A 6,534-nucleotide genomic window follows, 5' to 3' on the forward strand; every position below is an offset into this window, starting at 1 on the left:
AAACAGAAAAAAGTAATTGAGACAAATGAGCTGGAAGCAGAAACCGACTTTCCAGTAGAAGATCAGGCTCTGGATCTGCCTGAGAAAGCCTTCAGAAGAATAATATGGAAACAAATTCAAATGTTCTGAAAACAGTTGGAGGAAAATAAGCAAGAAAGCAGGAAAGTGCTACAAGAGGAATCAAACAAGATAAATATAGCATTGGAAACAATCCAAAACCTGAAAAAAAAAAAAAAAAAAAGTCCAGACGATTAATAATAAAAATCAGAAATGGACAATACACTGAAAGGGCATTGGAGTAGAATGGAAGAGATGGAAGCCAGAAACAGCGATCTGGAAGACAAATCACTCAATACTGCTAAGGTAGAATAACAAACAGAAAAAAGGATTAAAAAATCTGAAGAGAGTCTAAGATTCATGCTGGATAACATGAAGAGGAATAACTTAAGAATTTCTGGCATTCCAGAACAGGAAGAATCACAGAAGTCCACAGAAGAGATAGCTGAAGAGCTTCTGTAAGAAAATTTTCCTAACATCTTGAAGGATAAGAAGATAAACATTCAAGAAGCTGAATGAACCCAAGGAAGGTTAGACACCAAAAGAAAATCACCGAGACATATCATAATCAAGTTACCCAAAATCAAAGATAAGTAGAGAATTCTAAAAACAGCCAGGGAAAAGAGAAGTGTTACTTACAAAGACAAGAAAATTAGATTAAGCTCTGACTTCTCAGCAGAAATAATATAGGCAAGAAGGCAATGGAGAAACATATATAATACCCTAAAAGATAAAAACTGCCAACCAACAATTGTCTATTCAGCAAAAATGTCAATCAAATAGGATAGTGCAATCGAAACATTCCAAGATAAACAAAAGCTAAGAGATTTTGTAAAAGGGAATCCAGTGCTTTAAAACATCCTAAAGGGAGTTCTTTGGAATGAAAACCAGCAAGAACAGACAACAACCAAAGATTGATAGATGTGGCAACACCACCTGAAACTCACTCAACAAATAGCACAGCTCAGAACAGAATGAAATTACAGCAATGAATTCAGAGGACCTGTGAGACCAATCAAAGATCAAAATATTAACAATGTTAAAGAAGGGAAAAATATAGGAACAGAGATCCATGTGGAAAGGTGATCGAATAGATTACAGGATACAATAGACTGTCTTAAACACAGGGAAAACTTAATAGACTATAGGGTAATACCAAAGAAAATTAATACTTTACAACTTACCATGAAAATGAAGATCCAAGCAGAACAACTAAACATTAAAACTAAGAAGAACCCAACAATAAATTACACAAAAAACATGAACTCAGCAGAAGGCATGCAGAACAAAGGAACAAACAACACCACACAAAATTAACATGAGGAGAGCAATAAATCCATACCTCTTCAAAATTAAACTGAATGTCAATTGATTAAATGCACCAGTGAAGAGACAGAGAGTGGCTGAATGGATAAGAAAACAAGACCCTACAATATGCAGCCTACATGAGACACACCTTACACACAAAGACAAAAACAGACTAAAAGTTAAAGGATGGAAAAAAATATATAGCAAGTTAACAGCAATAACAAACAAGCATAAGTGGCAGTACTAATCTCTGATAAAATAAACTTTAAGGCAAAAACCAGCATAAGATCATTGTGGCAAGACAATGCGGGTAAGGGGAACTCGGGAGGCAAGGGAAGGAGTCCTCAAGAAGGAAACCGTCCTGTAGTGGACCCAAAACCTTCCAGCCATCATCAAACTTAGTGCTTCAACCTCCTGAACTCGCTTTTTAAAAAATCACACTACAGAGGAATTTCTGACATTTTGAACTTTCACCCACCACTGTGGGCAGTGACTGCCCTGGCCCCTGTAGAGCTTTGAGAGTGGGGCTGGAGCCAGCATATACAGAGAGTGGCACTTCCAGTAAAGGGGAATCTTGAGCAAACAAAGCTGCAGGAGACAAAAATAAAAATAAAAAAGAAAGAGGGTTCTCTACCCTAGCATGGAATCTCAGTGCCTGTTGAAGCCAATAAAATCAGTTTACCAAGGACACAGAGAGAAGGAGAAATACGGCGACTTTCTGAAATCATCAGACACGGACTCCAACCACCTGCTTGAGTGTCCTCCACCCCGCCAGATTGAATGGCACTCCCCCACCGCACTCCTTCCTTGAACCGCGCCCCCTTCTGTCCCCACCCCCATCACCGCCCCTGCTGAAAATAAGAAAGGAAAGTACTGCAGGAACAATCAAATAGGATTGACATAGCATTGGAAACAATTCAAAACCTGCAAAAAGATATCCAGGTGATCAATAATAAGATATCAGAAATAGACAATAGCCTGAAAAGGGAAAGGAGCAGACTAGAAGAGATGGAAGCCAGAACTAGTGAACTGGAGGACAAATCTCACAATACTGAAAAGATAGAACAGCAAACAGCTAAAAGGATAAAACAATCTGAAGAAAATTGTAAGATTCATGCTAGATAACATGAAGAGGAATAATATAAGAATTATTGGCATTCCGGAACAAGAAGAATCAATGAAGTCTGCAGAGGAGATAGTTGAAGAGCTTCTGGAAGAAAACTTCCCTAACAACTTGAAAGACGAGAAGATAAACATTCAAGAAGTCCAACGTACCCCAGGAATGATAGATCCCCAAAAAAGGCTCCAAGACATATAATAATCAAGCTCTCCAAAACCAAAGACAAGGAAAAGAGAAATATAACTTATAAAGGCAAACAAATTAGATTAAGCGCTAACTATTCAGAACAAACCATGAAGGCAAAAAGACAATGGGGAGACATATACAAAACACTGCAAGAAAAAAACTGTCAACCAAGAATCGTCTATCCAGCAAAACTATCAATCAAATACGATGGCACGATCAAAACATTCCAGGATAAACAGAATCTGAGGGAATTTATTAAAACCAACCCAGCACTTCAAAACATCCTAAAGGGAGTTCTGGGGATGGAGAACCAACAAGAATAGACGACAAACAGAGATTGACAGGTATGGCAACAACACCTGGAACACAGTCAACAGAAAGCAGAGTCCAGAATGGAGCAAGACTACAACAACAAACTAAAGAGAACCCAGAGATCAACTGAAGGACATAAACACATCAATGTCAAAGAAGGGACAAACGCAGCAACAGAAGCCCAGGTGGTGGAGATGCCAGGTAAATAACAGGCTGCAATGGAGTATCCTAAATGAAGAGAAAAACTAGTAGACTACAAGGTAACCCCAAAGAATGTAAACACCCCAAAACATATCATGAAAATGAATTCCCAAACAGAACAAGCAAACAAAGAAACTAGGAAGAAACCAATCAGAATAAACTCAAAAAACACAAACCCAATACAAGAAGGAAAGCAGAACCAAAGAACGAACAACACTGCCAAAAAAGTAACATAATGACTGTAATCAACTCATACTCATCCATAATTACATTGAATGTCAATGGATTGAATGCACCAGTGAAGAGACAGAGAGTGGCAGAATGGATAAAAAAACAATATCCATCAATACCAAGCCAACACCAGTAGTAAACAAGTAGGAGTCAGGATACTAATCTCCAACAAATTAGACTTTAAGATAAAAACCACCATAAGAGACAAAGAAGGACACTATCTCATGATCACAGGGTCAATTGAGTAAGACGACATAACCATAATAAATATATACGCTCCCAATGAAAGATCACCAAGATACATGAAGCAAACCTTAATGGAATTGAAGAAAGAAATAGATAAATGCACAATTATAGTAGGCGATTTCAGCACACCACTCTCGAAAAGGAATAGAACAACCAGAAAGAAACTTGACAATGCCACAGAGGAACTTAACAACACAAACAACTTGAGCTCATAGATATATACAGAGCATTCTATCCAACAAAGGAACAATACACATTCTTCTCCAGAGCGCATGGAACATTCTCCAGAATTGACCATGTGTTAGGCCACAAAGCAAGCCTCCATAAATTCACAAGCATCAAAATTCTACAGACCATCTTCTCAGACCACAATGCTATAAGACTAGAATTCAACAATAAGAACACCAAATCAATAAAGTCGAATACATGGAAACTGATCAACACCCTGCTGAAAAGCAACTGGCTAAAAGAAGAAATTAAACGTGAATTCACAAAGTTCCTAGAAACAAACAAGAATGAAAATACAACATATCAAAATCTTTGGGACACAACAAAAGCAGTCCTGAGAGGTCAATTTATTCTGATAAATGCACACATCCAAAAAGAGGAAAGAGCGAAAATCAACACATTAACACAGCACCTTCAACAACTAGAAGCAGACCAGAAGAGGGAACTGACAGTCACCAAAAGAAAGGAAATAATAAAGATAAGAGCAGAAATAAAAGAGATGAAAAACTGAAAAACTATAGAAAGAATCAACAGGACAAGAAGCTGGTTCTTTTAAAGGATTACTAAAATTGACAAACCATTGGCAAAACTAATTAATAAAAGAGGGAGAGGACACAAATCAATCGCATTAGAAACCACATAGGTGAAGTCACAACAGAACCAAACGAAATAAAAAAGATAATAACAGAATAATAACAAATTCTATAATTTGGATGAGATGGATATATTTCTAGAAAAGCATAACCTACCTAAACTTACCCAGACTGAAGTAAAAAGTCTGAACAAACCCATAACAAAAGAAGAAATTGACCAGATTGTCAAGAAACTCCCAAACCACAAAAGAGCAGGCCCAGATGGCTTCATGGGTGAGTTCTACCAAACATTCAGAGAAGAAATGTCACCAATTCCACTCAATGATTTCCAGAACATAGAAGAGGATGGAAAACTCCCTAATACTTTTTATGAAGCAAGCATAACCCTCATACTAAAACCAGGGAAGGACATCAATAAGAAGGAAAACTATAGGCCAATATCCCTCATGAACACAGACACAAAAATTCTCAACAAAATCCTAGCCAACATAATCCAACAGCACATCAAAAAATAATATATCATGACCAAGTCGGTTTCATAAAAGGGATGCAAGGATGGTTCAACATCAGGAAAACGATCAGCGTAATCCATCATATAAATAAGAAAAAGGAAAAAAACAACAACACATGATTACATCGATTGACTCAGAAAAGGCATTTGAAAAACTCCAACATCCATTCCTGATAAAACACTCAACAAAGTAGGAATTGAAGGGAAATTCCTCAACATAATCAAGAGCATATATACAAAACCAAGAGCCTACACCACGCTCAATGGAGAAAAACTGAAAGCCTTCCCCCTGTGAACAGGAACCAGACAAGGATGCCATTTATCACCACTCCTATTCAATATTGTGCTGGAAGTTTTAGCCAGAGCTATACGGAATGATAAAGAAATCAAAGGCATCCAAATTGGCAAAGAGGAAGTAAAACTCTCCTTATTTGCAGACGATATGATTACATAGAAAACCCCAAATACTCAGTAAAAAAACTATTAGACCTCATCGAAAGATTCAGCAAAGTGGCAGGGTATAAATTAACATACAGAAATCAATTTGATTTCTCCACAGCAACAGCAATAGTGATGAAAAGGACATTAGGAAAACAATACCATTTACAATAGCTACGCAAAAGATGAAATACCTAGTAATAAACATAACCAGAGAAACAAAGGACTTATACAAAGAAAATTACAAAACACTTCTATAAGAAACCAAAAGAGACCTACAGAAGTGGAAGAACATACCATGTTCCTGGGTAGGAAGACTCAACATCGTGAAAATGTCAATACAACCTAGAGCAATTTACACATACAATGCAATCCCAATCCAGATTCCAACAACATTCTTCAGAGATGCAAAGGACAATTACCAATTTTATACGGAAAGAAGAGACCCAGGGTAAGCAAAGCACTGCTTAAAAGGAAGAACAAGGTAGGAGGTCTGTCACTCCTGATCAAAACAGCCTGGTAGTGGTACAATGAAAGAGACATTGATCATTGGAACAAAATCGAAAATCCAAATATCAACGCAATCACCTACAGCCAAATGATCTTCAACAAAATTGCATGGGAAAGAGACAATCTCTTTAACAAATGGTGCTGGCAGAACTGGAAAGTGATATGTAAAACACCGAGACAAGACCTTTGCCTCATACCATACACAAAAATGAACTCAACATAAAATAAAGATCTAAATGTGTATCACAAAATTATGAAGATCATCAATGAAAAAGTAGGGACAAACATGAGGGCACTAATTCAGGGCATATACAGACTGCCACACATCGTGAAAAGTTCACAAACAAAAATAGAGAAGTGGGACATACTAAAAATTAAAAGCTTGTGTTCATCAAAAGACTTCACCAAGAGAGTAAAAAGGGAACCCACAGACTGGTGTAAAAAAAAAAAAAAAAAAAAAAATTTGCAATGACATATCAGATAATGGACTCATCTCTAGAATATATAGGAAAACACTATACATCTACAAAAATAAGACAAATAACCCAATTAAGAAATGGGTACAGGATATGAACAGACACTTCACCAGGGAG

The sequence above is a fragment of the Chrysochloris asiatica genome, unplaced genomic scaffold, assembly GCF_000296735.1.
Source record: "Chrysochloris asiatica unplaced genomic scaffold, ChrAsi1.0 scaffold00239, whole genome shotgun sequence".
Classification (NCBI taxonomy): domain Eukaryota; kingdom Metazoa; phylum Chordata; class Mammalia; order Afrosoricida; family Chrysochloridae; genus Chrysochloris; species Chrysochloris asiatica.